The sequence below is a fragment of the Schistocerca serialis genome, chromosome 1 (genome assembly GCF_023864345.2).
Source record: "Schistocerca serialis cubense isolate TAMUIC-IGC-003099 chromosome 1, iqSchSeri2.2, whole genome shotgun sequence".
Lineage (NCBI taxonomy): Eukaryota > Metazoa > Arthropoda > Insecta > Orthoptera > Acrididae > Schistocerca > Schistocerca serialis.
Genome location: NC_064638.1, coordinates 527,942,759 through 527,964,576, shown reverse-complemented (window position 1 = coordinate 527,964,576; position 21,818 = coordinate 527,942,759). Strand labels below are relative to the sequence as shown.

The 21,818-nt window shown below is 37.5% G+C and overlaps 1 long non-coding RNA gene across 1 annotated transcript in view; it reads left to right on the top strand.

Moving 5' to 3' along the window:
* Nucleotides 1–9,816: 9,816 nt before the first annotated feature.
* LOC126474867 (uncharacterized) overlaps nucleotides 9,817–21,818 on the top strand; it is a 29,202-nt gene continuing 17,200 nt past the window's right edge. Inside the window, exons 1-3 of the long non-coding RNA XR_007586590.1 lie at nucleotides 9,817–10,216; nucleotides 12,298–12,489; nucleotides 13,985–14,052. This is a non-coding gene — a long non-coding RNA (uncharacterized LOC126474867). The remainder of the gene's footprint in view (nucleotides 10,217–12,297; nucleotides 12,490–13,984; nucleotides 14,053–21,818) is intronic.

The following is a 21,818-nucleotide window of genomic DNA, read 5'->3' as shown; positions in this document are numbered from 1 at the left end:
CACAAGCTGTTTACTCACACCTGCCCGTCTTTGCGCACCTGGTTGTCCACAGCTGAGCTCTCGAGCTAGAATAGCCTGTATGTGAATGCTGTTATGTGGTGTCAGGTACATAATACGAAAAGAACTGCCTCATTGTAGAGAAAAGACGTCTCATCCGCTACAGCAAACCAACAAACCAAAAACCTGACTCTGAATGCTTCTGTACAACGAAAAATGTTTTATAAAACTGAATTTCAGAAACCTGCAGAGAAAGAAAAACCAATATCTCAAGCAGCTGCCATCGTATCAGTCAGAAATTCAGGTGCCAGTGACGGAAAAAATGTGATAATCGCCACTAGTGATGATCAATGAATGTTATATGGATAGAAAAAGGCGTGGTTCCATTTAGGAAAAGTGAAAAATGCCACTACAACTGAAAATGTAATCAAAATCCTCAAGAAAACCTTTCCAAATTCAGAAACTAGAAATTAAGGGTGTAAAAAACAGCTTCAAGATTGTGTCAACTTTTTTCTAAAGGACAAGCTAATAGATACTGTGCCATATGGCCCAAGAATATAGTAATAAGGTGTTTTATGTTCTGGAGATAGAGCAATGCCCCAATAAAATAGAGTTTGAAAATATAAAATAGGACCACAAATTATCATACAGAAAGAACAATAGTGGTTACAGTGGTGTGCCTATTGTTATAGCAATTGTTAATGTCCAGTTTTTAAGAACCAAGGTGGACCTTTTGCCATTTCTTTCTAGAAGAAGTGAGACTGATGTTTATGTATCAGTGAGTCAGGTTGGCTGAAGCAGACGGTAACTATTACAGATCTACTGAGTATTTGGCTATGGTAAATGCATGATATCGAGCTACTACAATTCCTGGTCATGTATCTGTGTATGGAAACAAAAATCTCACTGCAAAGGAACCACTGTTATCACTGTGTGCAATTCACCAGATGGTAACTTTGAGAACTTTACTGTACAGATGGAAAACTGGTTCCTTACCTTACATGCCTTACATCTAAAATTGCATTGTGTTATAAGTTAAACATATTTATAGGTGATTGTAGTACTAAAGAGAGAGTCTTCATGAGCTTAATAAACAGCTATTGACTGTCTGTAGCAAACAAATTCCCAATAAGGGGTAATGCCTGTCTAGACACAATTACCACCAACCTCAGTATATGGGATTTTAATATCAGTATAATTGAACCACTGATTGCAGACCACAGTAATGGAACTCAGCGTGAAGAGTAAAAGTAATTGAAATGAAGCAAATGGCTTGCAAACTGTGCCTTCAGTAGAAGGGTTATTAAAAAAAGAGAGATTAACTGACTTTAAAGCAGCACTAGCTGGTGTGAATTGGCTGCATAAAATTGCAAAATGTGGGCCAGTGCCTCATTTGAATGTCTGTTTCAAACCCTGAACAGAAAATTTGATGACATATTCCCAAAAGTCCTGAAGAAATATCCTGCATGCAAATCACAAGGAAGGGAAAAACTTATTAAAGGGAAGATGTTGTATACAACTGAGCTAGATAAATTAAAATTCGTTGTATTAATGTTTAGGGACTGTATGATGGCAGCTTTTGATCTATGATCTTCCAACTAAAAACCTGCTTCATTGTAACGACTTAAGAGCCAAGAGGATCTATAGAAAGGGAGTGGAAGATGCAAAGAAGAAATACAGTGACCAGTTAATTATAGAGTCTCATAATCCTTGTAAAGCAGCTTGGAATCTGGTAAGTGAGCACAGGAGGAAGCCCATCTCTGCCTTAAATTCATGTAGTCCTGATGCCTTCAGCCAATATTTCGGAAGTATAGTGGGAAATACTGTAAATTAAATTCCAGGCTCAGACTTAGATCCCACAGCTAGCATAGTAAATGTAAGCTGCTACACTTTTAAATACTGGAAGGAAGTTTACCCTAAGGACATTATAAAAATAGTGAATACATATTAACATTCAGAGAGTGCACATATCTATGGCATATGTTGCACAGCCTTGAAGAAGAGTATTTCAGAGCTTGCTCAACCAGTAGCCATCGTAATCAACAAATGTGTATCCTTTTGTGTCTTCCCAGAGTCCCTAAACTGACACAGACAGTACCAGCCTACAAAACAGGTGATCCATTAGAAATGTCCTGTTTCAGACCAGTTTCTATAATCCCCGTCCTAACTAAAGTTATGGAGTTTTTAATGAAATACCAGTTACAAAATTACTTCAAAGACAATAAAATCTTTCAGGACACACAGCATGATTTTCACAAGGGAAAGTCAATGATTACAGCAACAATGGACTTAATTAGGGAGATAAGGGTAGGTTTTGAAGACAGGTAGAGTGTGGCACCGCCACTCTGTGACCTCAGCAAGGCATTTGACAGCATCTTGCATAAAATATTGCTTTGTTAATTAAAGTGTTATGGTATTTGAGATGTTATGATGGCTACTCTTCAAGCCTGTCTTGAAAACCGAAAGCAGGTAGTATCAGTTCATGGTGCAATCTGCCAAGAACAGAAACTGGAGTATGACTTATTCCAGGGTCTGTCATAGGACCTCTCCTATTCCTTATTTACATCAACGACCTGGGTTGTAGAGACCACATGAAACAGTTTGCTAATGACACCACTCTTTTGCGAAAGGAAAAGCTGCTGCACAAGCTCTGCAAGCAGCAAATGTGCTCTTTGAAAACGTCAAAGAATGGTTTATTGACAATCAAATGGAAATGAATGAAGAAAGAACGCAACATCTGACATGAAACCTTAGCAACGTTGCATACCACGATAAACTGCTAGGATTCATGACTGACACCAATCTATCAATGAATGAACACACAGTATATATGTGCTCCAAAGTCTCCCACGTTGAACACCTTCTGGGAAAATTAAAAAGGGTATTAACTGACCCATACCTTAAAATATAGTATTACGTACTATTTCTCAGACACATAAATTATAGCCTACTGTTATGGCAAGACTTTGCAGGTTGCATAGGTTTATTAATTCTATAAAAGAAAGCAGTCAGAGTCATTGCATCAAGTGAAAGACTAGAGCAGTGCAAGCCTATATTCAACTGGTTAGAAATAATGACAATCTTCAGAAAGTATATCCTTTTATTTTTTTATTTACTTATTCATTAATTCATCCACAGACAAATTTCTGTGTATGGATGTCGCCATTATACACACACACACACACACACACACACACACACACACACACACACACACATATATATATATATATATATATATATATACATATATATATATATATATATATACTCCTGGAAATGGAAAAAAGAACACATTGACACCGGTGTGTAAGACCCACCATACTTGCTCCGGACACTGCGAGAGGGCTGTACAAGCAATGATCACACGCACGACACGGCGGACGTACCAGGAACCGCGGTGTTGGCCGTCGAATGGCGCTAGCTGCGCAGCATTTCTGCACCGCCGCCGTCAGTGTCAGCCAGTTTGCCGTGGCATACAGAGCTCCATCGCAGTCTTTAACACTGGTAGCATGCCGCGACAGCGTGGACGTGAACTGTATGTGCAGTTGACGGACTTTGAGCGAGGGCGTATAGTGGGCATGCGGGAGGCCGGGTGGACGTACCGCCAAATTGCTCAACACGTGGGGCGTGAGGTCTCTACAGTACATCGATGTTGTCGCCAGTGGTCGGCGGAAGGTGCACGTGCCCGTCGACCTGGGACCGGACAGCAGCGACGCACGGATGCACGCCAAGACCGTAGGATCCTACGCAGTGCCATAGGGGACCACACCGCCACTTTCCAGCAAATTAGGGACACTGTTGCTCCTGGGGTATCGGCGAGGACCATTCGCAACCGTCTCCATGAAGCTGGGCTACGGTCCCACACACCGTTAGGCCGTCTTCCGCTCACGCCCCAACATCGTGCAGCCCGCCTCCAGTGGTGTCGCGACAGGCGTGAATGGAGGGACGAATGGAGACGTGTCGTCTTCAGCGATGAGAGTCACTTCTGCCTTAGTGCCAATGATGGTCGTATGCGTGTTTGGCGCCGTGCAGGTGAGCGCCACAATCAGGACTGCATACGACCGAGGCACACAGGGCCAACACCCGGCATCATGGTGTGGGGAGCGATCTCCTACACTGGCCGTACACCACTGGTGATCGTCGAGGGGACACTGAATAGTGCACGGTACATCCAAACCATCATCGAACCCTTCGTTCTACCATTCCTAGGCCGGCAAGGGAACTTGCTGTTCCAACAGGACAATGCACGTCCGCATGTATCCCGTGCCACCCAACATGCTCTAGAAGGTGTAAGTCAACTACCCTGGCCAGCAAGATCTCCGGATCTGTCCCCCATTGAGCATGTTTGGGACTGGATGAAGCGTCGTCTTACGCGGTCTGCACATCCAGCACGAACGCTGGTCCAACTGAGGCGCCAGGTGGAAATGGCATGGCAAGCCGTTCCACAGGACTACATCCAGCATCTCTACGATCGTCTCCATGGGAGAATAGCAGCCTGCATTGCTGCGAAAGGTGGATATACACTGTACTAGTGCCGACATTGTGCATGCCCTGTTGCCTGTGTCTATGTGCCTGTGGTTCTGTCAGTGTGATCATGTGATGTATCTGACCCCAGGAATGTGTCAATAAAGTTTCACCTTCCTGGGACAATGAATTCACGGTGTTCTTATTTCAATTTCCAGGAGTGTATATATATATATATATATATATATATATATATATATATATATATATATATATATAGTAGAGATACATGAATTAATGGAAAAACACAGTGTGCATAAGAAAATCATAATAGAAATATATACATACACAGTTTATCACTGCATTATGTAAGGCAGAAAATCTGGCTTCAAACAAGAGTAATGAATCATAAGACTCATCCTATAATACACCTTGGCTTTGTACTGTGTGGAATGAATTACAAACTACTATGTATCGTGTTGCTTACAAGTATACTCCATTCTCTTTATCTAATTTGTCATTGGTCAACCTGCCTATTTATTTCTAAAAATTTTGTCTTGCATGAACTATTTAATGAGTAAAATCTATTGTTTCACAAAAATTCTTCAAGATATGCTTTAAATTTATAAATTTCCTTTATGTTTTTGTTCTATGTTGGCAGTTCATTACATATTTTGACTCCTTTGGAAACCATAGTGGTTCGGGTCTTTGCTCTATTCATTCTATCCAGATACAAGTAATCACTGTATCTGGTTTGATGATCACTATTTGGAGCTGTTTGCTTTATATTGCTCAATTTTTTTTTGTATGAAAACTGCAGTTTGGAATATGTTTTCCCTTGGAACTGTCAGAATATCCCTCTTTTGAATAGCTCAATACAATGGGCCCTTTTGTGACTTTTAGTCATTATTCTGATAGCTCGTTTTTGCAGTTCGAAAACATTTTCAACATTCTCACATTTGCAACCCAGAATACTATGCCATAACTTAAAATTTCAGAAAGCATTCTGTAATTAGAGCAAAGCAGCGATCGGTATAAAATGGTAAAAATCAAATGAAAATAGTACCGACCCCATTTTCAGATTTTTATTCGTTAGCAACCGGCTTCAGCCCTTTCATCAGACAACCTACAGGCTTTTCCTCGCCATTGTGGCTGCTGATGGCAGCTGACAGAGATAGATCTGTAGAAGTAAGGAAGTCACTTCTCATGTGATTGAGAATGTTTTTGTTTGATTTGTATGCCATAACTGCTGTTAGAATGTATGTGTGCATAGTATATTGATTTTAGGCGTGAGCTATTACACACTGTGGTTAATATCCATAAGGAATAGCATGCTGTTTTCGTTTTTCATGTACCCTGATATGTCCATCCCATTTTAATCGTCAACAAATGTATGTAAAAATTTTTTGCTAGCCACATCGTCTATGGTTTCATTAAGTACTTTATATTTTGTTATATTAGGTTTTCTGTTTATTTAGAAGTTCATGTTATTAGGCTTTTCTACATTTACAGTTACTTTATTGTTAATTGACCAATTGTAGACTGCCATAAGTGCCTTTTCAAGTTTTACTACTAACATTTCTGGTGTCCTGTCCATAATTATTGTATTGCTGTCATCAGCAAATAACACAATTTCTGTAACCCACAGTGGAAAGTCATTAATGTAAATAAGAAACAGGATTGGGCTTAACACACTCCCTTGACGGATTCCAATGTTCAAATATTCTGGGTCTGTAACATGTTTCGTCATATAATTAGAGCCACCTGAAATTAGCAACATCTGTACTCTCTGTGCTCTGTCTGTTAGGTAAGACCTAAACCACTTATTTACCACCCCCTTATTCCTGATCTACAAGTTTAACTAAAAGTGTTCCTTGAATCAGCTGTGTCAGCTGCATTACTGAGATGTCGGAAAATTCCTGTTACTTGTTCTCCTTTACATATAGCTTGTGAAACTACTTTGTAAATTTTGCTATAGCGGCTTCTGTTCCCTTTCCAGACATGAAGGCAAATTGTTCTCTGCACAGAAGCTGGTAACTATTTAAATAATCCATAAGCCTGTTTTTCATAATAGTTTCTATTCTTTTTGAAAAGCAAGACAGTAATGGCACTGGTCTATAATTCTCTATATTTTCTTTATCACCTTGTTATGTATGGCAGAATTTTAGCCTGCTTTAGGTAATCAGAGAAGCAACCTGATGAGAATGACTTATTTATAATGTTTTTAGGGGTACTTTTATGTTTCTTGTGCATTGTTTTAGTAGCCACATTGGAACTTTATCTAGACCTATGTCCATTTTACTCTTAAATGTGTGGAAAATTGTTCTGATTTCCTCCCCTGTGATGGGTAGTAGCAACATTGTGAAAGGTACATAGTTAACTGCAGCTGTATCTTGTATTATTGGAAGCTTTTCTTGGAGTTTGGTAACTGCATTACTGAAGTAGCTGTTTGCAAACATTGCCAGGTCCTTAGAATTATTCATTAAACGACTTTCCTTTCTAATTTTCATAATCATCTGCTTTGGCCTTGCATTACCAGTTTCTTGTTTCAGTATGTTCCAAATGGCTTTGCTTTTACCGTCCGAGTGCTGCATGGTCACATCATTTTGGATTCTTTTTACTTCCTACAGCAGTTTTCTCTACGTTCTTTTGTATCTGAGAAAGAACTGTAAGAAGGCTGGATCACTCTTCTTTTCTTCAATGGAACTGAGATATTTGAGAGTTTCAGAAGATTTTCTGATCAATTTTATTACCCGGTTTTTTCTACTAAATTCTCTAACAGAATTTACTATCTTACAAAATGCCTCCTCAAATTTTAATTTTAATATGTTTGTGAATTTGTTAATTTTTTTATTTGCATGTGTTCCTGAATATACTTCTGATCATGTCTGGCTGTTCATCTGCATTGCAAATTCACACTCATTTGATTTCGGAAACACCCTTCTGTAGGTAACCACTTTTGCTTTTTTTTTTTGCAGGTGTTTTCAGTTCTGTAATTTGCCTAAGATGGTATGATATCCCAAAGTTTTTGACAGCTATATTACAATATTTGTGGTTGATATCTTTTAGAATATGGTCAATAACTGAGAGTGAATGATTTGTTATTGTTGTGACGTTTGTTCCCCATTGTGAGATACAATAGCTGTGCATGAGATTCAAGAATCTGTTGCTGACTTCATTCACTTTCTCATCACATAGATATTTAAATCTCTACAAATAACTATCTGTCCTTTAGGATTACATAATTTGTCCAAGACTTGTATTATTTAGTGAAAAATTTCGATATCACCATCAGGAGACGTATAGAAGCGCAGTAGACAGAGATTTTAAGTTTTTATGCTCTTTTAACTCTATCACTGCAAGATCAAAATGTTTTTCTTCACTTAAAGGAATCATATCACTTCTAACTGTGAATTAGAGTCCTCTTTTTACTTAAATACATGAGCCTCTGCCCCTCTTCAATGTTATGCTATAGTAAGAAGGTAATTCAAAAGAAGGTAAAACTATGTATTCAATTTCAGATCCTTTATGCCAGTGTTCAGTAATACAAACAACCAATCTGTCTATGACTTCCAGTTCACTTTACAATTATTGCATTTTGTTTCTTATTGACTGCCCGTTGTAGTGAAATACTGTTAAATAATTAAATTTACTCATCTTGGGAGCTTCTCCTTCCTTCCTACTCTTACGAAGTCTTTGAGATGAGAAGGAGTCATTGTCCTCCTTTTACTTGAACTGCTACATGTTGGTTCTCCAATTGCTGCTACTGCTACTGTTGATTCCTACCCTGCTTGTAGTAATGATTGTTCTTCTCCTTTTGTCTGCTTCACTGTATCCTAGATTTTCTGTTACTAGCTGTTTTACATACCTTGTTGTTACTGTTGTTGTTGAAACTGTAGATGCTGACACTAATTTCTCCTCTGCCAATGTCATCACAGCCGCTTCAGTTGCAACTGTTGTTTCTGTGTCATCTGCATGTACGAGGGAAGCCTGTTGCTGGCTCCATTCTTGAGTGGAACCGTTTCTGTCTGAGTATTGCTTTGTCTCCAATGGAACTGGTCCATATATCTCGCTATTTATGTATAGTTTTCAGTACCTCGCCAAGTTTTTTACCTAAATAGTATTTGTCTTTCTTGTTTAAGAGCATTTCATGTTTTGTGAATCCATGCCTTCAAAATCAATTGTATCAAGAAAGAAAACGTTATCCATCGATCTGCAGATTTTATGAAGGTCCTGTTGGTTTTCTGGATTTCCTCGTGTACACAAGATCATACCGTTAGATCATGCCTATGAGTTAAGCGTATTACAATAACTTTTTGATCTTTTATTCTCCCTCATTAGTGTAAAAGAGAACCAATAGTTTTCAGCATGAGGCAAGACTACATAATCATGAACCCACAATAAGAGGAACATTGATCTACCAAACTGTCGACTGGCTGGAACACAAAATAGTTTCCCAATGGTCGCTTTAGAAACGCTCATCTTTGTCCCGAGAAGAGCAATCCCTACTATCGTGACCATTCAAAAGGAAAATTGCACAGGACCTGAAATGAAATTTTGTAAAGAACTGGTATGTATGTACGTAAACTTGGCGCAGTCTGTCCAGTCAAGACTGGTAAGTGCCTCAGATCTAGCAATAAAGTAATACAATACTATTTGGTCATTGACGGCGCCTTCAATTCTTTTCCAGCCCTTTGATGTCCATTGGAATCGACTTTTAACAGTTATCTGTCTGCCATTTTGTTTTAATCTCCTCTGGCTCTGCATATAGAAGGCCACGCGTTGTTCTCCGAATTTCTCTGCATGACGTGGTTGTGACGTCAGAGTGTCGTAAAGTTCGTGTGACTGAGTGGTGTTTCAGCAAGTGGTGTGGAAAACTTGGGTCTAAAATTGCAGATATGGGGGTTTCACTGCAATTTAGGGACGTCGGATTAAAGAAGCTGCAGACAGAGGAACTTGTCGAGTGGATAAGTAAAGTCCGCTCTAAGAAATCTACAATGAAGAGAAAGCGTAGGAGGGATCTAAGAGTGGAGGCGATTTTGTCAAGCGCATTGCTTAGGGCGGAACACGAACTTAAAAGCAAGCAGCAAGAACGCTACAGGCGTTGGCAGCGAGTGAAAGTGGAGCTTTGCAAGAATTTGGAAACTTCTAGACAAAAGGTCACCAATTCAGATTGGGATTATCAGGCATGCGATGATATCAACAGCTTTAATAGTTTTATGTCTATGTTGAAAGAAGTGAAGATATCGCCGCAGAGATGATCATAGGTAAGGTTTGCAATATTTGAATGTTTTAATAGGGGAGACATTTCATGGTCACGGGTTCATGAAGCCATTTCCGTGTTGCAGGAGATTTCATCATGGCGTCTCGTGTGACAGACGGTCCTGTGGTCTGTCGTGGCGGTAGATCGCAACTTGAAGCAAATGGCGTTGCGGTTTGTAATGACGGGACTACTGTAATTTCATTGGTTGAAATACTATTGTGATTCATATTGAATTGTACATGCATTCTACGAATGTCTGTAACATCGGTTGCATATTGAGTTTTTGTTAACTCTTAAATGAATGTTCCTTCAAAATAAAATTTGTAAAAATTTTAATTTTTGTGTATGTAAATTATTCTTATTTATTAAAAAATGGTTCTTTTGTCAGATTACACAGGCCAACATGGTAAATGAAATGCGGGCAGTTCAGCTACTTATTGGCGGAAATGGTCGTGGAGTGTTTTTGCCGACGAAGTTTCAGCATAAATGGTTGGTTAATACGTTTAAACTTTAGAGTGAGTTTTATATTATTAACCAAATGTTAATGAAGTAGTATTTTGATGACGAGTGATACGTTGTCGGGGGGGAAGTGGCAGCTAGTGGTACTCACATTCGAATTTTTTATGCTCTGGCTTTCGTTGAGCAGAATTTGATATGCACAGTTCAGATGAGTTAAAGCTGCGTCTTGAGTGGTCTTCTGTGTAAAGTACTCTTCTACATAAATTGTATTAGTAGTGTACGTATTCATTTTACGTAAAAGAATCATTAAATGTACTTTTTCATGGTGTTAACATAGAACCAGAAATTTTAGTTCAGGTATGTGTAACTGAATTATTTTTAGTGTACAATAACCTGTTAGTTTCCAGGGTTGCTGTAATGTTCTGTTGTCAGAACTCGTGAAGAGGGGAGTCATTAAAAAATCCCTTTATCTGCCAGATATGGCTCTTAGATGAAAACACCATTTGAATTTAATTCCAGTGTTCAGCGATTAGGATTAATTTTTATAGATTTGTCTGTTATGGGTGGTTGATAATTTACTGACAACATTATGGTTTCTGTAAATTTTGTGGAAGTATTTTCTGTGTATTAACTAATAATTGAATTCACGGCACTGTCTCATCGCCTTAAAGTGCAATGAGATGTAGAATTTCAAGAAGATTGTCCCATGGAATGAGGTTGTGTGTGTTTGACTGTGTGCAAATTGAAATTGTTTAGGTTGAATTCCTGATATCTACTAGGATTCTATATTTTATCCAGCAAACAGCCACTTTGCTGTTTTTATGTATATCAATATGTTTTTTGTGTTACGCCAACTGAAGAAAAGCAAAAGCCCAAAACATGTATTGTTATAATAATTAAGAATACATTTCTTAAGGTAATACAGTCCACAGCCATGGAGCTAAACAATTAGTAAAATGGTGTAACGTAATATTCTGTGTTTATTTCTGAGGGCTGTTCTTGTAAATGATTTGGTGTTTGTTGTATAGTCTAGTCTTCAGCATTGCTGTCCATTGTAAACATTAATAAATTGTGTGGCTTGATCACAATACGACTGCAGTTCTGTGGGTGATTCTAATTGCAATTTCAAGTGGTAGAAAGTTTCAGAATTGGCAGGGTTGTGTAGTTTGTCCATATGTAAAGTTTAATTTACAGGTTAATTGATAAATGAAAGTATAAACTTTCTAACTTGTCATCCCAGCTATCATTGAAAATTTCTCTGACCATTCTACTCTACAGTGACATACTCTTTGCTCATTTGCAGATGTGTGACTAACCTGCATTTTAGTTTGCTCCGCAAGTGGCATCAGACTATGTGGCTTACTCCACCATTTCAATGTTTTGAGTTCCTTATCTGAAACTGTTTAGATGTGCTGGTGTGTCATTAGGTGTGGAAAAATGTTGCTTGTAGGGAGCAGGAAGGTGTGCCTGGTTATTGAAAACCAATTAAAAGTGGTTTATCACATGCTTAAGTTACTGTTGGAGTTATGGTAGCAGCTAAAAAGGCTGTCACTTGCATGATGAAAACTGTACTGCACTCCATAGAAATGACTTAATAGAATAAAATTTTTGTACACACACACACACACACACACACAAACAAATACATTTTGCTACCCTAAGGACAAGAACGTTGTCTAGCCAGCTATTCAATTCTGACAAATAGTGCTATTGCAATTTGGTTGTGAAATATTGTTAAAGAAATTTAAGTACTTTGCCAATCTGTTGCAGCTGTTAATTTTTGGTGGGTTTTCATGGTACACATGTCATTACTGATTGCTTGAAGACAAGCAACTGGACATTATCTTCCAAAGTTATTAACTAGTTGGTTGTTGGTAATGTAATTTTATTACATGTTGTGTTGTGAAAATGTTTACAAGATATTTCGAAAATGACAGATGTACTGTGGAATTTTGTTGCATCTTTTCTTTGTAACTTGATGCGTAAACTTTAAAGTTGATAACAAAGTTACATAATACCTTTTTCAATTGGCAAATAGTTTGTTTATCCTGTGGATTCATGTAAAATGGAATGTTTGAATGTGTAGTCTAATTCCTGTTTATGGTTGACAGTTAATCAGAGTTAAATGGCATCTTGACATCTTCTGTATGATGAAGACGTGCTCTATGGCCATTGCTCCTTAATGGGTATATATGACTTCTGGCAGTACTGGCTCACTGAAAGCAACGTTATTGGTGCCTTGTGGATGAAGTGAGGTGGAGTGTGAAACTGCACCAGCATCATGTACATCTACAAGCACAAATGTAAGATGATTTTTGAGTATTGTGCAAGTGTGTTGCTTGCAGAATCATTTAAAAATATAGGTTACTTAAGTTTTTATTTAAACATGCAGGAACAACCAATGTATGTTAACAAATGAGCTACTGATCATATTTGCCGCAATGGCTGCCATAATGTATTTAAATGTCAAATATTGGATTTAAATTACTACTGTCCAAACTGAAGTGCTGTTGGCAGTATTGGGTCAATCTGTGTGAGTAATTGTAGCAACAATAATTCTTAATTTATACTGGTGGGAATTTGTGCTTTCTTTATTTCCTCAGTTTAAAACTTTGAAAAGGTAGTCTTTAAGAAGACTTAATTTATCAGGACAGCTATATTGGTGTGAGATAATAGTATTGCATATTGTAAGAAATGTCAGATCATTAACTATAGGAATTTTCCCAGGCAAAGTATGTTTGAAGTACATCAAACAAGAATGAAGTACGTTAGTAGTGTCTTATGTGAAAAGTTGCATAACTTGTGTAACTGATGTCATTAGTGTGCCATATGCTTGATACATGAAATGGTGTAAAATCCCTTACACATCAGAATTGAAGCATAAAAATTAAGAATAACAGGAATTTGATAGTTTATAAAATTAGGGAAGTGGAAAAGGCATTCCATATTTGTCTTACAACTAAAATCTTTGCTAGTTTTAGTAAACATTGATTTGAAAGTATTAATTTCATAACACATTACTGTTCAAACGATATCAGAGGGTGTAAACTTTTTTTTTAGAGGTAACTCATAATTTACTTTGTTTGATGTGCAATCATAGATACACTCATGTCCATTACAGATTTAATGTACAGTAGTTTCTTCTGCCCCCCTGCTTTCCAGCATTTTTTTCTACATAGTTTGAGGGATTGTCCAAACATCTGAATAAATTATTTATTCCCATTTTCGTACATGGTGGTGAGGCTTTTAGTGATACTAAACATTATTGACAAAGGTTGTGTATAACATGATTATCAAAAGTTTCCATGCTAAAGCTGTGAGTGAAAACATTTAAGTTATTTAATAGCCAGATAAAATTCATCAGTCTGATAATTTATATTTGACATAAAGGCAGTGGGCAATTGTTCAACTGCAGGTGAACTTTGTATTCCAGTCAGGCAAAATTTAGTATTTGCTTTCTGTAAGCATATGTAGCTTTTATGGCTTTGTGTGAGATTGATCAGAGTAACTGGTTTAAAAATTACTTGAGCAAATGATAATTAATTAGTGTAATTGCTGTAACTTTGTGGTTTGTTTAGGGTATACATGCAGTATGTAACTGCTTAAAAAAAATTCAGCAGTAGTTGAGATATAATTACCATAATTCAAAGACTTACAGAACACTGATTTTGTTGTCAAATGGTCACTTGAAATAAATACTCAACATGGTTTTGGAAAGATGTAAAAAAGTTCTTGATTGTGTAATTATTGTGTTAATGGTTAGGCAATAGTTGTAACATTTGTGTTAATGCATTCCAGATTCTCCAGTTTGTGGATCGTTTATTGATGGCTATAGGATTTTTGTCACATTTTTTCCAGTGAATCGTGTAAGTATTATAGTTAACTTCAATGACTTATGATTAGTTTTCAGTTGGTTTTTGAGAAAGTTTTGCTTATTTCTTTTGTGGACCACTGAAGAAAACCCAGGCATGAGTTGGTAGTTAAAATACTTACTGGTACTGCTTAAGTGAATTGCTGCAGATTAAGCCTTATATGGCAGTGAAAAGTGAAACTGACTGGAAGAGAATAGAAATTTTTGAAATACGTTTCACATGCTGATATAGTATTTAAGAGGCATTGAATGGTTGTTGAGCAGAGCTTTGTGCCACAAATGCACTGAATCAATAGGATCCCACATGCTGTTGTCAAAGATGCAATTATTTGGTAATGGAGAGAAGTGAGGTGAGGGTAGGGAATTGTAAGACACAAAAATAATAAGGTTCAGATGAATAAGGGTTGCAGTAGTTAAACATGAAGACAATTACACAAGAGGTTAGTGGGAAGAGTTGCAGCAAACAAATCTTCAGGCTGGTGATCACAACTACTTTGGTAGAAATATTTTTAAAAAGATTACATGCATACTGCTTAAAGTTAGCTGAATAGTTAACACTTGTTTCTTTTCCCCGCTACATGTAGCAGCTGAAAAGGAAAGGAGGTCTTGAATTGGTTTTGCATAAATGCTGAACTTACAACTTGCCTTAATCAAAAATGTTAATAAAAAGATGCCTGTGTTTATAAAAATTGGTATATTTAACTGATGTTTAAAAACAGTTGATCAGATCTGTAAGTTTGCTGAGAAATATTTATATTGGTGAATTGAACTGATAAGGTTCAAATTGGGATTGTTGAGAGTTGATAAATATCCCAGTTGTTGTACCTGTTCATTTTCTACTCAAGAGGGTGTGAAATGTCCAGAAAATTTATTTAATGTATCATTTTCTGGTTTCTATGAATACATTGAGACAAAATTGCCTTAGATGTTTTGATTATGGAATTTGCTAAAAGTCACTGGAAGTTATTGCCAGCCATGTTTTAAAGTACAGTCCACATTTGATTTTCAAAAAGTCTGGCAAATCATGCATACAATGTTGTCTGATATAGCCTCATTAAAAGGAAGTTTCATATGCAAAGCCTCTGCATAAGGTGAAATTCCTCTTTTCCATGATAAATTTTTGCGGACTGATTCTTCGCGTTCACTGATCCCAACTTGCAGTCATCGTATTGTTAGCTGCATCTGGCCATTGCTAGGACCATATGTTAGTGGAGTGCAGGAGCCATCAACTTATTAAATAACCATTGGCTGGTGCAGACAATTTTAGAGTGATATTTGGACCACAAAATTGAAAATCACCTTCGGTCATTTATGGGCTTAGCTGGCAATACAGGATGTACCATACTCGGGCATTCACAGAGAAAAAGGAGCTGGAAGTACTTTCAGTAGTTATTAGGTAGTGCCACTGAGGGCACTGCTTTCCCCAGTCTGCATGTATAAATGGCAGGAAGAAAGTTTCCAAATAGTATGTAAATTGTGCACCTTTTCCTTATTATGAACCATTTATCTGATCTCCTGTGCCGATTTTAGAAAAATGTGGACAGCCTGCAGTCCATGGAGACAAAATTGCTCCAGTAAAAAAGTAATTTTAATGCTAAGTGTCACAGCTGTAAACCCCAAACAAATCAGCCAGCCAAGAGCTATCTGAACTCCAGACACAAAGTACATTTTGCTGAGAAATCAGTATACCCATCGTTTGTTAGACCTGCCGCACTTGTCGAGGAAAAGTTCACAAAGAGTTTTGCACGATTTGAAGCTTATGCCATTCAATGCATAGTGTATTCACACGTTGAATGAGGATGACTTCGACAGATGACTCAAATTTGCAGAGGTGAAGCTGGAAGGTTCTGACCTCATGTGGAATATTGTATGGTGACGGTCAAATTCAACCCAACTGTTTATTTGGGGTCCATAACATCCCCAGTGTCACCATTAAGATTAAGTCTCCAGGAGTGATGATTTGGGGTGTCATGATGCACAGAGGACTGATTGGCACTTTCTTCCTGGAAGGTTGCAGGATGGGGACTCTGACCATGTTAGGTCAGAACTTCAAAATAGATGAACTTTGAATTGTAGTGTCAGTGAGACGACGCTTTGCTACACTTTGCAAATAACTGTTCGGGCGTTGTTACATGAAGTGCTTCCTGAGCATTGGACTGGCTGGTGAGGACTTGTGAAGTGGCCAGCCTGATCTCTAGACTCCTCCTCTCCACTCCAACTGTTGCCCCCCCCCCCCCCCCCCCCCATTTCCCAGAACTTGAGGATAAGGTGTTTTCTAATCCCGTTACCCAAGAGCAACATCTGTGAGGTGATTATCCAGGAGTTCAACAACGTTCCAGGGGTCATGTGCAGGGAGGAGTGAAAAATGTTAATTTATAGACCTGTGTTTACATAGAATGTGGCTAGTTGACCACTACTTGAAAATTGATGACTGTCATAATAATTACTAACATGTATATGTTATCCCCGTTTTTTTGTAATCCTGGCTAGCATGTAGCAATAAAAATATTAAAAACTGAGTCTCTCCAGCCCTGATTATTAATTTTCAACATATTTTTAATGTTAGTGACCAGTGTTGAATCATTTTTACAGTAAGTAATATTTAACATTACCAAATAAGTGTTTTGCTTAATTGCTAGCCTCCCACTAAGGGGTAACTGACAGTTTATTCGGGATTTTCACTAACTGAAAGAATGTTCATATGTACAAAAACTTCTGCAATGTACAAAAACTTTTAATACTACAATGCTACTGCAGTTGTTAGACGTCTACTTATCCAGGTTTAACTAGTTTTTGCATAGGTTTTGTAATCACTGCTTCCTGCCTACGTATGAGGCATATCGCTAGACTTAAATGTTGTATTGTTCATATTTCATCTAGCACATACAGGTGTTGCAGTTATTTTTACAAAAGTCTTTCTTCTCACAGTAAAGTTGCAAATTTGAAGCAAGTTTTTAAAATTAGACCACATTTAAAAAATTGTCCAGTTTTTGGAATATGGACATTCTTCATGAACTTTGTAAGGCACTTCGTTTACCTTCCATTTAACTATTGATAAATTTGGGTTAGATGCTGCTAAAGTGCTTAAAATTGGGAGGAATGAGTTGGGACTCAGTGTCTAAAAAAACAGCTTCTGTTAAGTGCAATATTGCCTTGGAGTGGGCCATGTTGGGTTTTTCTTTGTTCAACTGATCTTGTGTAGATCATTCTGTTGGCAGGTCATTAAATTTGAAACTCCATTCCTTCTGGATCTGCATTTTATTTCTCAAGTGGCTTCATCTGATTTCTGATAATCCAATTCTTAAGCGGTATCACTCGTGGAAATAAACTTCATACAAATGTGCTTAACATTTACAATGTTGCTACAAAACTAAATTATGATCTGTGTGTTTTGTCATCTTGAGATCTTAGTGCTGAAATGAGTGGAAGGTAGATTTGCTCATGCAGCTGACATCAGTCCAAATGTGCAGTGTAACTCATGGTATTGGATGGGCAGGTTATTTTAGTATCTCATAAACTGGTAACAATATGTATGTTACATTAGACACACTTTGATATCAAGCCAATAGTGTGTTGATTAAAACGCCAAACTTATATTGGGAACACTTTTGCCCTTGTAAATTACAGTGGAAAGGATTTTGAACATCATAAGAGGGAAAATGTACTACTGAATAATATCTGTTTTGCTAATGATTTGATGTTTGCATCAGTCAAAATGTGGAATTACAGGCACCATACATGGGGTAATGCTGGGTCTCGTAATGTTATGCTTCCGGACATGTTGTGGCAATAAATTGGCGTTACGGAAGCACCTGATTCCACATGCTTGCTTTGACCCATGACGTCAATATGGCAAACAGCCAGTTCTAGCAAATACCATAGGTGACAATGATGCCACTACATACATAAGCCAACAAACGCAGTCAAAAGTAAGTGGCAATAGTGTTTCATTCCAAAAATAAAAGAAAACTAATGGAGCAGCTACAGGAAATTGGATGTTTACAGTGGGGCAAGCAAAATATAATGAAGAAACACTACACCACCCTAAAACAAATAATATCTAAAACAATTTAAATTACAACAAAACAGCAGGTATCTGACATTTCTCTTGACCTATATAGCTCAACCACAACTATCGATACCAAAAAGCCAGTACCAATAAGCCCGTAAAGTGGTATTGGACATTTCCTTTTACTTGTGTAGCTCAACTGCAGCTATTGATGTAAGAAAACAAACACCTACAACTCCAAAAAGGGAAACCAAAACAAAGATACCACGTATTCACTATGGCATACCATAAATATAAAACCGACAAATATCACAATTACTGTAGAATAAAACCAAAACAAAAATTACTTGCCAATAAAAGCCTCCAGCAATACCACTTGGGTTTGGTTCATTCTTGTCTTCACTGTCCTCATGTTCCTCAGCCATTTGTTTCTGCAACACTTCATCAGTTGTCATGGACTGACAACAGGGCAACACCTTCATCACAATCAACATGTTTATTGAAGCTGCAGTAATCAAGGTTTTCTTCTTGCTCTGTTTTTTTTCCTGTCATTATTCAGCTGCAGTTACTTCATTTCCTGCCAGGTTGTCTTCTGTAGGTACCAGGTATCCGATGGAAACAAGCTGCCTTGGAGCAGTTTGAGATTTTGCTTTTGTGCACAGAATCCCAGGCACTTCTTACAAAATGCGTAGCATCCAAGATGTAATCTTTCTCATTGTAGAATGAAGATGAGCCAGACTCCTCTATACAAGAATCGGGGGAATTATTTTTCTATTTCTAACGCCTAGTCTTGCATCCCAGGCATGCATGAATTTTATTCATAGTTGTCGCTACCCATGCACTTGCATTACACATATAAAACATGCATGAATAATGCTGTATGGCACATTTTGCAGTTTTCTGGAAATCAGTAAAAACTGTTAATTCCATAGAACTATTGCAAAATAATAATTTAATCAGATATGTATTGTGAGACCTGAGTTTCTCCTGGCGTATACAACTTTCAAATAACTTCCGGGAATTCAGCCAGGTAACACTTTCAGCGACCGCCGATATTTCGGCGGGAGAACACCCCGCCATTTTCAAGGCATCTCATGAATGGTCAGTTTTGAAGAATCTACAAAGTCCTTACCAATGACATGCTTTCATTTTGAAGGAATCATAACTTAGACACTTCCTTTCTTTTCTTTCTCAGTCAGTGCAGAGTCCTTATCACAAGATAGATAACTTCAACCTAAACATAAAAAAAAAATTGATATAGTTCTGTAAGTACTTGCAGCTGACCAGATGTAAGTTAATGTGCTACAACTCTTAAAAGTTACTGTTCTACCTGACAATGTTAAGACCATACAATCAGTTTGCATTCCATACCGTCAGGTGTATTGTAATTGTTTGTCACCTGTGTATTGTAATTGTTTGTCACAAATTTAAACAGACAGGAAACTACTTTAGGTGAACCTCTACTTGTGATTGTTTCATCACACAAATTTACTGTTATGTTCCCAGCACTAACATGAAGGCTGTGTCTGGTAGAAAACAATGGAATGCATCAAGGAAGGACAAAATAAAACCTGTTGTAGATCAACACACACGTCTTGTTTCTTTGAGCCATTTCTGTATTGCTATTTAGTGCTTTGTATGCTTGGTCTGCTTTTGCACGATGCAACTGACTCTAAAGTTTGATATTGTGCAGTTAATATTTCATCTGAAGCTGCATCCATTTTGTTAAACAACAAATCCCACTGTTTGGAAGTATCTGACGTAGGTATTCGGAAACAAATTAAAATCTGTCTGAAGCATACGTTGATAGTATGACCTGCATATTAATTTAGTGGTTAACTTTCCAGTAAGCAATAGATACATTCTGCAGAGGTTGAGGCTGGTGAGCACACGTTCTTGTGGGGGTTTGTCCCTGCTGTAATAGCTCATCTGCTTTGGGAAACTCATTTTCCTTGACTGTCTTTAGGAGTGGTCATTGCACCTTTTAGTTTACTTTGAAGGGTCTGTATTTGTCACTGGGTGATACAAAGTATGTCAATCAATGTCTTTTGGTGAACTTCTTTTGACAGGACGTTGTATTTTAAAGTAGCTTGTTTCTGTGAAGTGTGTCTTACCTTTCTTTTGTCTGTCCAGCACACCTGTTTCCATGGATTTTTCAAGTAAATGGACTGCTCATTGTACAGTAAGGCATGAAATTCTTTGTACAGCTTTAAATTAATTTCTGGGTTTATGTCCTTGCAGCATTCTTTTGAGCACACTTCTCCATTGCATACATGATCCTGTATCAAACTGCGAGTGTTACTGGCTTACATTCAGCTGGGTTATAATACTTCATTCTCTTTTAGTTGTATAAGTGTTCAGATTGTGTTTGTTGATACTTACAGAACTGTAGTTAGTTGTATTCATGTTACATTTTTACTGTAATGTTTTGAGGAAATGCACATAACATATGTTAGTGCCATGTACTATACGGGGCACATGGGCCTCTGTACAGGGCACATTTGATACTTTCTAGCTGTACACATACAGCATTATTCTGCTCACTGGTGTTGGAGGTTGTATGGCAGAACTACCTTCCCTTCTCTTGATTTATGTTCCAGTCCAGCTTCACAAAGCCTTTTCCTTGTAATATCTTCCCAGTTACAGATGTTAATTTTCCTTTTCTGTGCATTATTTGCATGTTTTAAGCCACTTGTGGTAAGCAGTACCTCTCTACAATCTGCCATTCTTAAAACATACAGCAGAGGTACAATAACTGCATAAGTCTCCTTGCTGTTTATTGCTGCCCACGGAAGGTAAACAGGTTAACTATTACAGCAGGTGATACAGACTGCCATATACAACATTATTCCACTCAATTCTACAAAAAGTCAAAATATGCCATACAGCATTGCTTGTGCACTTGCTTCATATAGTGACATGGTGGGAAGTGTCCACATATATTTGAAGCATTGTGGGCTCTTCATGCTTTAAGTAATAGTGGCACCAACTTTCCTGTTCTGATTTCATTACAACATAATAAAAAAAGTTGCCCTCTACTAAATTTTCTACTGTTGTATTCTTCTCCACTGAACTAGTTTTGTCAGGCAGAAGGTGGAAAAAAATAAGTCCATTTCATCTATCTTATAAATATCATTGGGACTATACTTTCTGAAGATTGATTGGAAGAGTGTTTTTTCCAGACTGTACAGTGTCAATGTTCACGCCTGCAGCCTTGCCTCGAACATATTTATATACTAAATTCAGTTCTTGAATCTTTTGTTCTATTGGATGCCTTGAAATCTGCAAATCCCAACTTCGGTGCCAAATAGCTTGGTTTAGCACAAACTACAATACCATCAGTTGGTGTGTTCAAAGCATGAACTTGCTTAATCCACTTTTGTAGCATGTTTTCCATTTCTGGACACTTATGCGTTCATTTTTGTTTGCCATTTCCTCCTTTCCAAACATGATGCTTCAATTTTTTTTTTTTTTTTTTTTTTTTTTTTTTTTTTTTTTTTTTTTTTTTTTTTTTTTTTGCCAATGTTGATTGAGGAATGTCTGGTTTTTCTGCGCTATTAGCATGCATAGTGTGTGGAGTTTTGCCCACTTCCTGAAAGTATCTTCTTGTTGTTTGTAAACTCTCAATGTCTTATGTATTACAAACCAGTACACTGTTTAACCTACAAAACACCATGGGCTGAGTGTCAGTCGAATGTCAAATGCTAACAAAAACCAATGACTGAATAACCTGCTACTCAGTTTGTTTGGCT